Genomic DNA, 16899 nt, shown 5'->3' on the forward strand with positions numbered 1-16899 from the left:
GCTATCAGTGTTTGAGACACACACATTAGACTCTTATCTTCTGGGATTCTACAAATTTCCTCTCCTAAATCAGATAATGTTTTAAAATGCTGGGATTTTTTGTGGAACAACAATTCAGTATATGATCAAGTTGTTTCTAGAAATGCTGGATCACGAGGATTTTGCAAGACTGGGTGTGGCAGCAGCCGGTCCAGTCCATCAGAACTCAGTACACAGATTCTTGAATCTTGCAGTAAAAACTATATGTATCAAAGATATTTGTGAGGGAAGGAAATAGAATGTAGTGCACTATCCCCTTTGGAAGTAATAAGCAGTTTCAGGGTATGATTAAGTATCATTTGTTTGACAATTACAGTGTTAGATTCAAACAAAATGAAAACTTACCTATGACTGATCTATAAAATATATTTTAAGTTATTAAATGAAGCATTTTCCAGTAATTTCTGTTGTATACAACTCATATTTAAAATTTCCTCAGAATAAAAGATTACAAGGATTCAAAGATCTCTTGAGATTTGCCCATTCTTATTTTTTCAGAAGGTAGTAGCATCTTTTTCCTGTGCAGCACATCTTAGAGCTTACTTGATTTGTTCTCTTACTTCCTCTGTCAAGCAGTCTCTTCTCAGCTATTTAATCTTGTATGAGCACATTTCATCCATGCTGGCTTTCTTTTCTGCTTATCTCTGAAACTGTAGCCTGTAGATGTATCATCATCTAACATATTATCTACCTAAACTGTTTTATCCATGCACTGGGCTATAGAGTCCTTGATACAGAGACAACAGGTACTCAGCATGCAGCTGATGTACACAAAATGCAGCCAGGTCTTTAAAAGTGATTGCTAATTTTGAAGCATTCAAACAGACAATTCGTAGACTTCAGAAACAGAGGATGCTGAGTATCACCATTAAAATGTAACAGCCTGAAAACGACTGGTGATAATGTTGATGACAATGGTAGTTGCTGGAGTTTTGACCATTGCTGTGCTTATTTTGCACTAAGACATGAGGGATTTTTGTCATAAGAAGAATAATCTTCAAGGACTTGGGTTTTCTGAAGGCTCAGAATCAAATCTCAGATATCATAAGAGGCCAGGGCTTAAACAACCTCTTTTATCTCCACTGGTGAGTGAAATATCATTTTAGTATATTACTAGGTTTACATTTCTTGTCTAAAAATAGGATGGATACCTATGTTCTCAGGCTTCTTACCTGTAGGTGGTTTATTCTACCTCTGCTCTAACCTAAAATCCAAAGAGGTAAAGACATGAAACTGTTCACTTTTTACATCAGGAGTGGCTTCTGCTGATTTTTTGCTTTAAGAGTCTGTGAAGTCTAAGTGAAAGTAAAAGAATATATTTTTGCAGCATGTATCAATCTTCTGGTAGTCTTTGATCTCTTTAAGGGTATTCATGGTCTAAATGACTACCACACTTTTATAGAAATAACTGAAACCTGGATTTGAAATAATTGACACCAAAGGGAAAACATGTTAAAAGTGGTAATCTCTATTCACCACTTAATTTTTTTTCCAGTGCCAACACTTCAAAGGTAAACTAATCCTTTTTTTTTCTTGAAATTTAGTGATTTTTCCAAAGTAAAGATATTTATTATAAAAATGGATATGTACACACTCTTCACAAGGAAGATACCTAAGAAAGTTTTAAGAAAAAATATTTTTGGCAACAAAACCATTGCCTTAAGGATTTTTTTCTTACAGTTTACTTAGAAGGTTTTTCTTTCTGATTTCAAAGCCATAAGTGAAATTAGAAAAATCAAACCAGCCCAAACCCAAAAACCTCTAAACCACATTGTGTGCAAGTAAGTCTTCTGAAAGTTTGCAAATAACCTGTATTTACCTCTTGTGAATTTGCCTTTTGCAAAACTCTTGTGTTTTGTGATAGCATCAGTTCTCCTCTACACACTAGGGATGAACTCTTGATTAATACAGTTAGTAGGGGGACCAGCTTCTACTGGTTTATGTAAGTAGATGTGGTAACAGAAGAACGTAAACTGGGATTTATTCTTGCTGGCTCTGCTAATTTTCAAGAACCAGATCACATTCTCATGTGCAGTGTAGTAACACAAAGTTAATCAGAATAGTACTGCACATAGTCCTTTGCAAGATACTAAGCTCTTTGTAGATGCTAAATGAGGCATATCTCAATAAATTCCCTGCCTGAAACCAATTTCTGAACAAGTCAGAGAGAATAAAGCATCTCACAGCCTCTGTGGATTAGTGGGATTGAGGCACACACATGGGATTTCCTGGTCACCCTGGAAATCACCACTCAGATATGGTGATTTCCAGGTGAAACTTCTCTCTGATGGGCTTGTCATGAAAACAATGTCTAGAAGGGAAAGCCATGACAAAACATACATCAATGGTATGTCAAATTCCTTTCAAAATGAATAGTGATATCATCAGTGTTCATTTCCAAAGAGAATTTCTTCATAGGTATGTCAAAGGGTAGTGAGGTCCTGAGCAAATTGTTTTTAGCTTTTCCCCTTTTTCTCTGCATCCATATTTACTTAAAATCATAATAATTTAGGTGGTAGAGAGCAGCAGCATAAGAACAGAAATTCAAAGCCTTTAACTAAAACTAACGGCAAAGAATTGAAAATGGGATAGAATGTAATTAAATCACATCCAATTTTTAAAGTAATATGCATTCTTTTATTCACAGATAATGCATTAATTTCACGTCTTTAAAGCAAAGTAGCTCCTTAATATCACCATTTGACATACTAGTTTGTAATTCAGATGGGATCTCGCTTCCATTTTTATAGGATATTCTACATCCCCATTATGTCTTGGCCACTGCATCCAAGAGCAAAAACAGCCTGTTAAAGAAGCCACAAAAGAGGTGGTTTGCCCAGTTTTCTTGGGAAGGTATTCTACATAGACCAGGCAAATTTGATAGCATTGTTTTTGAATTAATTTATATTTCACTTACTGATTAAAAAAAAAAAAAAAAGCAATTAAAAGAGGATCAGAGATAAAAATATAAAAATTTAAAAATTCAGGGAACTCTTGGAATGGGGGGCCCCAGAGTCCGTTTGCTTCTGATTGCCATCACTGTGCTACAAAGCATTTAACATTTAAGCATCTGCAGGTTTCCACATTGAGCCTATTTCTTCACTGACGTAAACAATGTTAAAGCTCTCTTAATAGTGAGATGTGATTTCTGTTAGCATCTCAGTAGGGTAACAATGTAGGGCTCATTGTTACCCTACTGAGATGCTAACAGAAAAGAAGTGAAAGGAATAAAGTTCAACAAAAGTTTTGAGAGATTTCCAAAGAAAAAAGTGATTATAACTTCTCCTTTTTCAAAGGGTCAGTTGTTCAGTAAGGCAGTCTCAGAGGGCGACATTACATTATTATACCAATTTGTCACCTAAATTAAAGCCATTTAGCCTGTTATTTAATGTGCAGCTGCAGAACTGATGTGTTTTATTTTATTTTTAATGTGCTTTTTTATAAATGGGAAAAAGAAAACTATATGGAGGTAAAAATCACATGAACTCTAAAGATGTTGCTTATGATAGGAACTATCTCTGGCAAGAGGAACAATAATCTGAACAGATCAAAATGCTCTCCTTTGTTACATATATCTTGTTGGTTAAAAAAACAGCAGTACAGACATATCCCTTTACACAGACATCTTATTTTCTTTACATCTGTTCTGTTTTTCTGATAAAGTACTTCCCCTAAAACAGACATAAGTGCATTTGTGCAGCCCCAGAACCTATTTCACATGTTGTGACCATGGCTAGTGTCTTCTTCCCATGAAATTATGAAATAACTCAATTTATATTTTATATGTTACTTCTTATATTGTTTTATGTACTACTATTTATTTTATTTTATTTCTTATGCTTTAAATATTTGACTGATCTACCAGGAATGAGAAACAATATCTACAAGACAGAGGACCATATGGAAAACATAGAAAATGCAAGACTGCTGCAAGATTAAATCTGAACAGCTCTACTCCCCATTTGACTCTAACTAGAAGCTTGTTCAAAATTAGTTCAAATTCAGGTCTAATTTTAATCCCTTTCTTGCTTTACAATTAAGAGTGCTTATCATCATACTGTATTATGCCAGAGGCAGTATTTCTATCAGAATGATAAAGTGCTGTCCTGGATGGTCAGTTATCCAAATCTGTGAATAGTTTTTACATATGCCATCAAATATACAAATTTACTTTCCTGGAGGACTATCTCCTCCTGAAGTTTCTCTCTACTTCTACATTTAGCTTTCAGTTTGACTCTTGAAGACCTCCTAATAAGCACACTCCTTTCATATTTTTTGCTCCATTTTTAGGGTTTTTTCATACTAAAGTCTCATTTGTCATGCTTTCTTGGGTTTTTTCAGTCTCTTTGCTTTTGATTGCTTTACTAAATTGCACATCAATCCTTTATTGTCTCCTTAAAACTCTATCATATTTTTTATATTTTCAAAGAAGCACATTTATATATCAGAGAAAAATAGTACTGACCTAGTTTTCTGTTCTGCTTTTATTCAAAGCAATTGCCACATGCACACAGTCCTATATTCAAATACTTGGAACAAGGGTAATTGCCCAGGATTTATCAGTTTTATCAAAGCACCCATGCACAAACAGGCACATGATGGAGTTTACTTTTCTGTGGGCAGTAGAAGTGGGATTACACCCCAAGGTGCCAGGCTCCAGGGGGTTGTTACAAGCAGTAAACTCAGCGTTACACTAAAGTTACTCAGTGTTAGACTGAGTTTTTAGAGATGGAATCATGTGGTGCAAGTTTGTAGCTGGCAGTTGGTGGAGTGAGTTTGGATTAGCTATGAAGGCTCATGCTTCTGCACTTTGCTCGAGTGATCTGATGGCTGGGAAATCCTGAATGGCTACACTGTGATTATGATTCAGCATAATCTCATCTCTCGGCTGCTGAAACTGACACTGAGGAAAATGGTGAGACCTCGGACTGAAACGCAGTCCTAACTGTTTCTTATGTATGACTCTTCTAATTCTGTTTTGTAGATATTTTCTGAAATCACTCATGACCTATCAGCATTTCACTGAGGTGTTGTCCTTGTCTAAGTCTTTCTTCTGTGGAATGACAGGAAGTAATGTCAAGCATGACAGAAGAAAAAATCAGCAAGGAACATCTTAGCACCCTGTCAAGGCAACTCTGCAACTTTTTTATCACAGCTCAAGAGGAAAACACTGCTTTGTAATTATGACTCACTGATTATGGGTAGTTCAAGTGAAAATAACAACAAAAATAACAATTATAACAACTGTTTTCTCCTCTATCTTGTGGAGTTCTTAATCCATTTACAGCATCCATTTCTTTTTGCAGGGACCATCAACCTGAAAACCTGTGCTGTTAGCGAAAGGCTCTAGCTGTTCCTTGGAGCCTTCAACTTTTTTTTTTTTAATATGAAGAAAGAAGGGTTTTTTTACTTTTTCACATTTTCTCAGCCATTCCTCTACTATCAGATGATGGTCAGAAACATGTTTTCCTCAGAAATTTCCTTTGGATTTGAACTAATCTGACAAATCAGAGTTTAAATTGCAAAATTAAATTATTATTCTGATTTGTTCATCTATGGGCTTAATTTAATTATATTATGACAGATATGAACAAATTAAGTCTTCTAATTTTTGCATACAGGAAACCAATAGCAAGATTTAAATTCTTTTTAAATTTTTAAATTCTTGGTCACAATGTGAACGTCTGTTATGTGTAAGTCTTTCTACTAAAGCTCCTTTTAAATGATCAATGTTTCCTTCCATACATATTAAGAAAACAACCTTTAAAACAACGTTTAAATAACACTTGATTTATATATTTATTATTTAACCTTTCAGTAAAAACATTTATTGAATACCATTTAAATATTTTAATTTTTTAACAATAAATAAAACCCAACCTGCATTTAAACAATGCTAAATTTGTGACACAAACTGATTGCCTCAAGACAAACAACTCCAAAGTCAAGTTGAAAATATATTGTTATTTGTATTCAATTTAAAATAAAACAAGCCAAAGCCCAGGGATAGAATTGGAAAGAGTCATGAAAGGTCCTGGTGTAATAAAAGAAATCTTCTGAGTACATTACAACTGTTATATTTTAATTCTTGTTTAACTTTAATAATTAAAAATAGCCACAATTAAATACATTTGGAAAAAAACAACTTCTTTAACTCTAAAAGCTTTAAGAAATATAAATCTGTGGGCAACCCAATAAAATTCTGGAATGCATGGAGGATAACTTCTGCCCTGGGTAAACCAAAATGCTTTATTCCACATATATCTATGCCCAAAATCATTATTGTCTCTTTAAAGCCAGGAGCCAAGGCCAGAAACAGAACTGCACAGCCTGGGGGATTCCCTTTACAAAGTTGAAGTCACCCAAGCAGCACCCACGCCTTCTTGCCTTGTGGTCTTTGCCTAAGGCAGAGGCTTTGCTTAGTTTTGGGGTTTTTTTCTTTGTTTTCTTCCTTTTGTTTCTCTCCTATTCATTTTTTTCTTATTGGTGGAAAGGGATTTGTTAAAAATAAGGTCAGGAAACAAGTTCTGGAGTTCCCCTTAAACTGTCTTAAACCAAGACAGCTTCCTAAGCCAGGCAATAGACAGCCCTCCCACAGGGAAAGCAATGATGGAGCTGATAGTCATGAATGTGTGTGAGCTGTTTGGGAACGTCAGGGTTGGAGGCAGGCTGGGCTGCTGGGATCAGATGCAAGTGGAGCTCACAGCCTTGAGGAACATGGGTGTTCTGGTTTGAAACAAAAACAGAGAGAGGCTCCAAGTCAGAAATACAACTTATTAGGAAAAGGGAAAAGAAAACCAAAATACATGCAATAATTCAAAAGGAAAAAAAACCAAAAACAACAAAACAATAAACCACTGGCAAAGTCAGAATACAAGCTGACACCCTGTTGGTCAGGGTGCTGGTAGCAGTCCAGTTGGATTGGTGGCTGCAGTCCTCCTGGAGAGGCAAATGTGGTTCTGTTGGAGCAGTGATCCTGTAGAAAGAGTGAGCCCAGATGGTGCCTAATTCCTGTGCAAATCCAACACATGCACATATGTGCTTTGAATATTGTAGTATATCTCAAATGGGACAAGACACCTGCATTTAAGCATCTCCCAAATAGTTTAATTCAACAAGTGAATATATCCACAACCTCCATGTTTAATATGCCATTGGTTTTAAGGGACACATGCAGGTTAACTAGTCTGTACACATAAAAACAGAGATTAAGACTCCTTTTATGAGGTGAGTCCATAATATGAATGGAAAAATAAGTTATGAGTGATTCACCTGACCTGGAACAGCAGAGAAGAAGTTTTAGAAAAGTTAGCTTAGTTTTACATATATACTAATCATGGTATTATCTAGAGGATAAACTTTTGACACTAAATAAATAAACAAACACACACCATTTAGTGAAGAATAACCTAACTTTTGTTTGTAAAAGCCTGCTAAAGACTGTTCTGTTGAAGTAATCGTTCCTCGTTCTTCCCTCAGATACACTACTGAGAAGGTGGTCAGAAAGAGCACCTAGATCCTTCCAAAGGAGCCTTCTGTTCATTCCCTCTCTTTCCCTGTTCCCTGTTAAAATTTGATTCAAGATTTAGTTTGAAGACAGAAAGGTGGCTTTATGTCTATAAGATTTATGTCTTATTTATGCAAATATAAGCAGTGTTTATTTGAATACCGCTGAAGCTGGAGAGGGAAAGATTTCACTTGGGGAATTTTTCTTAAATTTGTAGCTTTCTGATTATGGTTAATTCCTCTTGTTACTGTCATTAGAAGCTGCTCTGAGAAGATGAAAGGCATGTAGTGGCCATTTATTATTTCACCCAGAATCCCTGGAGCACACTGAAGATGGGAGGAAAGTCGAATCAAATAACTTGACTGACATTAAGTCAATACCTTTCTCAGTTTTACTCTTCTTCCTTTTCTTCCACTTACCCAGCTGGGATGCACCGACCTAGCATGCACATGGATAATAGATCTTAAATTCATGGAACATCCAGTTTGATTACTCTTTATTACAGAAGCTTGATGAAAACATAAGAGCAGAATGCTAATCAAATAAATGGGAGACTTTTTTTCAACTGAGGAAGTAAAAAAAGTATTTATGAACTGTTATCTCAGAGAGATACTTTTACCCCAAAAAAAATGTCCTATATGTAAAGTGTATGAGGGATAATATGCTGTTGAGGAATTCATACAGAGAAAAGCTTATGGTGAAAGAGTACTACCAAGTTTTCAAAGACAAACCCTTCAACATTAAGAAAAGCTGGCTGCCTTTGCAACTTTACTTAAGGTCCACTAATTTCCTATCACTGTAATTAAAGTGATCACATGCTAATTTTTCCATTGGATTTCTTCATCTGATACTCAGACTATAATGAATTAGTCTGTGGCCTTTGCTCAGATTTAATCCATGGAGACATATGGACTTGTTCTTAAGATAACCATCAGTATGCTATTTTAGGACTCCACAGACAGCTGCAGGGTCACATGTTCTTGCAGTACTATGGAATAGTAATATCTATGTTTATATAAAAAACAATTAATGAACTAAAAAGTTAAAAAAATAGAAATTCAATAATCACATTTGAGATGATAGAGTTAGGAATAGTTATACTAGAAGGATAAGCTGTCTTTCTTTAGTTGCTCACATTTGATGAATTTTGTTGTATGTCATGAAGCACAGCTCTGCCACAGAAAATTTCAGCATAACAGCTTTCAACTTGGCAAAGTTATAAGAAACAGAAAAAAAAATATTATCCAGCTATCTTTCAATAACTGTTAATATGTTGAAGAATATCCAACAATAATTGTCATAGTTTTCTTGTCAGACTTTGTACCTTGCAAATAGTTCTCCTTATTTTTCAAATTGGGCCTTAGGAATGAATTGTACAAATATGCTAATACCTTGTTTGTGGTAATAGAGTTCCCACATGAAATATACATCTAATATTTAAAGGATCTGTTATATACAGTGAAAAAAAAGTTTTAGAAGGCTTATGGAATTTGTGTTGTACTAAAAATAATCAAGGTTTTTTTAGAAGAGAGTACTGAAGGGAACTGTGGAAAGTGGGACATAATTAAAATTTATAAATTAAATTATTCTACTTTCCAAGGAATTAAAATATAACTATAGTACTTTATGTCATTTTTATTCCTTTGCCTCTAGGACTAATAAAGGAGCAGCAGAAATTGAAGGCTGTGACACTGAATTGGGAGTCTTGAAAATTAGTTCTGTTTTCAGCTCTGCAAGTAATTTGCTTTCTGACCTTCTCATTCGCCTTTAGGATGAAATCCTTCCTTCCTTCCTTCCTTCCTTCCTTCCTTCCTTCCTTCCTTCCTTCCTTCCTTCCTTCCTTCCTTCCTTCCTTCCTTCCTTCCTTCCTTCCTTCCTTCCTTCCTTCCTTCCTTCCTTCCTTCCTTCCTTCCTTCCTTCCTTCCTTCCTTCCTTCCTTCCTTCCTTCCTTCCTTCCTCCTCTCCCTTTCTCTCTCTCTCTTTCTTTGTTGTGTCAAAGGGGAAGAATTTATACCTTGATAAATCTCTGGTCCATACCTGGCCAAAATGGAAAACTCTACAGAAAAATGGACAATAAAAAAAAAAAGTTGGATTTAAATCTCATCTTTCTAATAATCCCTGTGACAATAACAGGAAACAATTGATTTCATGCATTTTTAATATTCAGGTTCTAACTTCTGAAATCTCCGAGCTCTTATTTAAACTATGACTTATTCTGACAGGAACCTGTCTATAGGTTTCGCGATCCTTAAATTTTGCTCCTGACAGGTGAAGACACTTTGGCATAAATTTCCCACGATATTAAAGTGTTACAGTCTTGGTCAAATAACATCCTATCTGTCTTTAAACACAGTACAGAAACCCCTGTTAGCCTCAGTCCTCAATGCAGAGGTTGTTGCCATTGATCATGCTAACCCCAGCTCATCATGTCCTATTTGGCCTAGGCTTCTAGGCAGCTCATAAGCTCTTCTAGTGCCTACCCCACTTTAGGAGCTAAATCTCATCCAAAGCCTCTGAAAATCTGATCTCAAATCCTGGACTAGCATCGTGCTGAGACTTGAATTTAACTGAGCTTGTCCAGGATAACTATCTCACCAATGTCTCTCTCACCACTTCATTTTTTTTTCCTATACCAGACAGGGACAAAACTAATGACAAACCAGTGTCCTCTTCTAGACTGAGCATAGAATGCAAACATACAAAAGAGATTAAGCCTTTCTTGGGGGGTGAGTTTGGTGCTTAGGGAAATGTTTTTGTTCCGGACTTGGCAGCACTGGGCAAAGAGTTGAACTCTATGGTTATAAAATCCTTTTCTAACCTAAATTCTATGATTATACAGCAAAACCTCTTTTAAACTTAGCTTGTAACCCCAGTTATGTGACACCGAAGGACTGCTTAGCTGGTTTCTTATCTTTTCAAGCATTGGAGACACTTGGCCTTAGCAGACTGGTTAAACCAATTGTTCAGACATTTGAGGGGCATGAGTCTCTGGAGAAAATTTCTTTGTTATTCATCTCTAGTCTTCATGGTTTGCCTTCCTTCTCAGTATATTTTTTACCTCAAGGATATATTTATTGTCAGGGTACATCATAAAAAAGGCTCATAAAAAAAACCTAGCAATTCCATGCATATAAAAAAAAGTCTCTAAACCATTTTTCCCTAACTTTTGCATGTTGCCTTGGTCTGTTCTCAGTGATTGTGTACAGTACTAATTTTACTCAAATTGAAAGGTAACTCTATGTATACAGTTAGATGAACACATGTACAATCATGCATGCACATAGACACATTCTTTTTAACACAAGCTACCATGCTCTGACCTGATTAAAACAGTCAGTGTGTAATAAGCCATCTCTCAGTTGTGGTAATAAATGAATATTCCTCTTAAGATTACAAATCCCATAGATTGTGGCATAAAATAACTTTTAAATCCTGAACTGATGTTAAATGTTTTCATGTTGTGGATAGGGGGGTGTGTGTATTGAATATTGTCTGAATAGGGTTAATTTGTAGAAAATCAAGACACGCTGTAGTACAGATTCTCAAAGCATTGACTCTTTCTATCCAAACGCGTGAAAATGTACTTGTGGGTTCGCACCAAATCAATTGGAGGCTGCTTTATTCACAACACATGATTCCTTATGATTGTTCTGATGAAACTTGTCACAGGATTATTGTGACTCATCTGCTTTTGCAGCAGCACAGTTTATAACCCCCATACAGAATAAAGACAAATAGAATGAAATGCTATAAGGTTTAAGTTTGGCATTTTTATTCATTAAAGGATTCTCTGTATTCACTCTGATGTTGCCATATACTAAATTAAAATAGCAGCTCCCTGAAAAAACCTTCTGGAAACCTGCCCATTTTTTAATTTACATGTAGTCTTTGATCACAAAACTCAAAATATTTTATTTCAGCTTCTCTCAGGCTTACTGTGTTTCATTACTTGCTCACTATATTGTTGGTGGTGAGGGTTCTGTAGGTGGTGAAGAAGGTTACCAGGGGCTGTATCCTATTCTTTCTTACACTGTCTAAACTCCCTTTAGGCTGCAGTCTGCTTTTCAGTGTAATCAGTTAGTTTTTGCTTTGTGATGAATGCTGGATGCTAACTATATTGGGGACCCTTTATACAGCTACAATTAAAAGACTTTCTTTTCTGTTTTAATCATGGCATATTTTCCAAGAATTAATCTATTGAGCTGTCTTGAACAAAGCATACTGGAAAATGAAAGGGGAAAATATATTTTAGGATACATTAAATAGCTGGGATCTAAATTATCTAAAGTAGCCATTTGGAAATATTCAGAAATGTAGAGTGGAATAAATATGTAAATTTTTGCTGAATGAGAGCCTGTAATGATATAAAATATGTTCAGAACTCTATAGGTTAATTCATGTAGATACAAACCTTGCAAAAATAAAATACCCATTGCTTATGTCTCTGATAATACTCAACCTCTAAGACCACTGCTGATTCTTAATACTAATCTGATACCATCTTGATTTTTTAATGTTTCCCTTTGAAATACCTAGATACATGAGCTGTAATAAGATTCAAATGACCAGAAAGATGATTTTACCACATGCAAAATTAAAAAAAAAAAATCATTAAGTGGTTCTTGCAAGAAGCCCACTCTATGTGGGTTTTGGAACATCTTGACTGACCAAAAAGCACTAAAATTATTTCAAAATATATTGATAGTGCCTTTGCAGTCATTTGAAGGACAAACATGCAGGTGGTTGTTTGGAAGTAGTACATGAAGTAATTTTAAAATTAAAACTCACTTCCACTGTTAAAATTAACAAAAATTCTAAAATAAATAGTAACTTATGACACTCTATGACACTGTAGTTCTTCACCAGTATTTTAGATTAGGATGTTCTTCAATAAACTGCATTTATTGTGGTGTAATCTCAGCATATATGAACAGTTTTGAGTTTTTTTTCACCTGAAGCTAAGCCGGAAAATGTGATGGAGGTATGGATCCAGTTAATACACCCCAGTCACAAATAGACATTTCCCTGATATTAGCCATATGAGAACTACTCTGAAATACTCCCTCTGCCATAGGACTTACGTGAGAAGGACCTTGAGTCTTTGTCAACAACTATTTCATTCCACAGACAGTGCACAACTACTGCCCCATGCCATTTGCCAAAGCAGATGCTGCCTAACATGCACCTGCACCAGTGCATTTTTTGGTGTTCTGAAATGCAATGATCCCAGTTGCAGTTCTGGTTCCAAGTCAGGGTTCAGTACAAAGGCAACCCCCAAAGCAGGCAAATTGAACAAAGTTAGAAGGCCATAGATACATACACCCTATCAGTATAGAATGCATAAACAATGCAGCATAGGAAAGTGAGTTCAGCAATAGTGCGCTACATATTTAGAACCTAGATTTATTAATAATAGATGCAGGAAGAACAGAAGAGGAAATAGCTATCTTTCTGGGAAAACAAGTTTTTGAGCAACCTACCTGACATTTCTGAAGAAATATGGGGGAACTGTAAAACTAAAGCTTGAAATTAAAAAGATATGCACTGTTTGATCAGTCAGAGCAGCATGACAAGAAAGAGACTATGGTAAACATGATACACTTGGGATGATGGATGACTCTGTTTTCATGTTTCTAATAACGCTCTTGAGCAGGCTAATCATTGCTCTGAGAACATGTCAAATTACATGTGCTTAATCATTTTCATGGGAAAGATATAATGTGCACAAGGTTTGGATGTTGTAACCATTAATGGGATGATCACGATAACAGCATGATTGTGAGTCCTGGTAAAAAACACTTTTTGCAGAGCTTAATTGCATATACATATATGCACATTCAAGCATATTCCTATTCTATAGTACATACAATCTAAAAATTATAATTGTTTGATTTGTTCTATAAGACTAAGGAAGTATTAGGAGCCTTGATCAAATCTGAAAATAATGTGAAATTGGAACACAATTCACTGAAATAGTTAATAATCAGCCTGAGAAATAGGTCACAGAATGGGTGGTCTAAAAATTGTCTTTCTCACCAAAGCCTTAATGAAAATACTGAACTAAATTAGGAAAAGTTTTATTTTTGTGGAATCTGTACACTTATACAGGTCACTATATACATATAAATATAATTGCAGTCATCTCAAATTTGAGATTTATTTTCAGCATAATTTTGGCAATTAATCTAAAACCATGAAGAGAATGTCACGTATAGAAATTGACTTATCCTACTTCTCTGAACTACTGGATATTTGGGAGTCCCTATATTGAGACTATAAACTGGCTTAGAAAATTCTATATACTGGGAAAGTATTTTCAGAGGGATGAAGTTATTTGAGTTGAAAATCCATAAAAAGAACATAGAATCTCCAGAAAGCGCATCACTTCATCCACAGATTGATATAAAACAGATGGCTTTTGAGTTTATACATTACTTTAGATTACACCTACCTTTTTTAGATATTGGTGGTGGGATCTACATGACCTCTTCTAGATAGCAAAGACTGGCACCCTGGTTAGTGTCCTTAGACTTCTCTTCCACCCAGGAACGGTGTTTTCAAGGTGCAGTCCATTTCATCCTAAAGTTTTCTAAAACATTTCAGATATATTGTGCCCTAAACTATCTATTTCCATTTATGTAAGGAGGCCAGGGACAGTACTTCATGTGCTTGACTCTGTGTTGTGGAAGCTTCAAGTTAGGTGACATAGGCAAATGCCTGAAATTTCAATTCTTGCAACCTAAATACAAACAAAGAACTTAGTGTTGTTGGTTAATGAATATTTGTTCATGCCCTCTTTGTTCAGATGGCATGTATGTAGGCAAGTAACTTCAATGGGTCCCTTGTACCATAAGAAGGAATCCCCAGTAATAAGAAGATTACAAGAAGCAAAATTTACACTGTACTGAAAGAGGTTAATCTTTCTGGGATCAGAGAGAGAAGAAATACTAAAAATTTTAATAGTGTTGCTTCAATACCCCAAAGGATCATCCACGTCTATGAGTATCTGAAGGGAAGGTGCCAGGAGGATGTTTCCAGGCTCTTGTCAGTGATGCCAAGCAAGAGGCAATGGACAGAAACTGAGGATGAGGAAATTCCATCTGAACATGGGGAGGAACTTATTTACTGTGCAGGTGACTGAGCCCTGGAACAGATTGCTCAGGGAGGCTGTGGAATCTCCCTTATGGGAGATACTCAAGAACCATCTGCAGTGCTGTGTCATGTGCTCTACGATGATCCTGTCTGAGCAGGGAGGTGGGACCAGATGATCTGCTGTGGTACCTTCCAACCTGATCCGTTCTGTCATTCCGTGACTACATCATAAAACAATTGAATCACTGTGGTCCTCCATAATCTGGGCGACAGCAAAATCTGGTGCTTTAATAAAGCTTTCAGTATTGCACAGACAAACGATTAAATTCAGTTTGTAGATGGAAAAGCTGTTTCTCTGTGCTGCTTGTCAAGGTTTCTCAGAACTGCCATTCTAAGTAGAATATAGCTAAAAGGAGAGTGTTAATTGAAATTATAACTTTCAATGCTTGAAAAATCCACAGATTCTACTGGTGTTTCAGAAAAGTAATGCAAGAAAGTATTTCTTTCAAAGGAAAGAAATACAGGTAAAAGCAAGATTGAAGAAATAAATGCATGAAGAAAATGAAGAAATATTTTATTTTATTTTTAGGAGGATTTCTTGATGATTCTTCTCTCTTTATAAAAGCTTCTGTTTCTCTTTGTTTCTGTAATCTGCCTTGTTAGCAGAACATATGGTGACTATCTGACCCTGTACATGCAGTCAGGCAGAATCCAGGCACAGAACTAGTCACTGCACACTGAAATGTTTCTGAAAATGATCATTTGATGTGACCATTTTTCTTCCAGGTCTCTGTTGCTGCTGTTAACAGCCAATTTAGTAAAATGACCAAGGGTATATTGCTTTCTGTGTATTTATGTCTGCCCTTTTGTACACTGTGTCCTAGGGCATGAAAGGGGTGTCAAACTGCCAAGGACTACAATACATGCCCATTGTAGAAGCACTGACATCTCCTTAACCCTTCCATGGCCTGTTCAAGTACACAAGGACTATGACCTTGACCTTAATAAAGATACCATAATAACAAAAATTAAATAGAAATAGTGGGCTTTTCACATTCTGTGATTTCAACTCTTGCCTCTAGCCACATCAACAAAGTCTGTTTGCTGTTAAAATCTTACTAATAAAAAATAAGTTTTTGAATAATATATTATTAATATTCTTGGAAGATGAATTGAAATAGAAGTGAAGTTTTGAATTTTAAAAATTCACTGATTTTTCTTTTAAACATAGCTAAATTATTGCTTCCAGCTATGCTTGTACATAATTACTGTTTTTAGCAATAGCTGGACATGGTTTGGAGATTAATTGCAAAGACGAAACACAATAAGATGATTAAAAGAGTTTCCTTGTTTCCTATCATTCAAGACCTACTTTAGGTCATAAAATATTTTCTTGCTGTTCTTTTTCTGCAGTCCCTTGATGGCAACTGTACCCTGGATTTCAGTGGGTTACACTGTTGGCCTTAGTCCCATACTATAACAAAGAGATGTTTTCTAACTGAGAGATATCATGTTGGCATCTTTACTCTGTGCTCACAAAATTGTCCCATTTCCTTTTCCCTAACACATTGAGGATGGGAAGACAAATCTTGTATTTATAGATGACACACAAAATACTCTGCATCTTTTCTTGTGGTTCTGTTTTGATGGGAAAAGCCTTTTCTTAGGCCTTTGCGCAAAAAGGAAACTTGTGGTTCTGTTTTGATGGGAAAAACCTTTTCTTAGGCCTTTGCACAAAAAGGAAACCAATATGTCTGTGTTCTGGCTCACTATTCAACTGTCTAATGCCATTCAAAAGTCCTGTAGTTTACAAAGGCAGGAAAAGGCTTGTGTATCTTGAAGCTGTTCATACCAATTCCTTTTTTATGTTATCTTTAATCTAATCTAAGTAGGAGTCCTTTCTTCTCCCTCCAAGAAGAGCCACTGGCACGTGCAGGTGACAGCACAGCAGCAACCACTGTTGGCATAAACCCTGAGGATTCAAAAGACCTACCTTTGCTATGAGTAAAGTCAGACAGCTGCCAGTGGCTTCAGGTTTAGAGGCTTGATCCACTGCCCACTGAGTCCGCAGAGATTTTTCCCAGTTTATATCATTATGTGCTGCAAACACTTTAAATGAAGGTGATTTTTTTTCTTATTTGTAGCATTAATAATACAGAAATAGATTTCAGTACCTTTTACCTCCTCTTCAGTCATGTTCCACTAAGCCAATGACCCATTTTTAACTATAAATCTAAATAAACTACTGAGATAAAAATGGT

Source organism: Molothrus aeneus, chromosome 3, assembly GCF_037042795.1.
Source record: "Molothrus aeneus isolate 106 chromosome 3, BPBGC_Maene_1.0, whole genome shotgun sequence".
NCBI lineage: Eukaryota > Metazoa > Chordata > Aves > Passeriformes > Icteridae > Molothrus > Molothrus aeneus.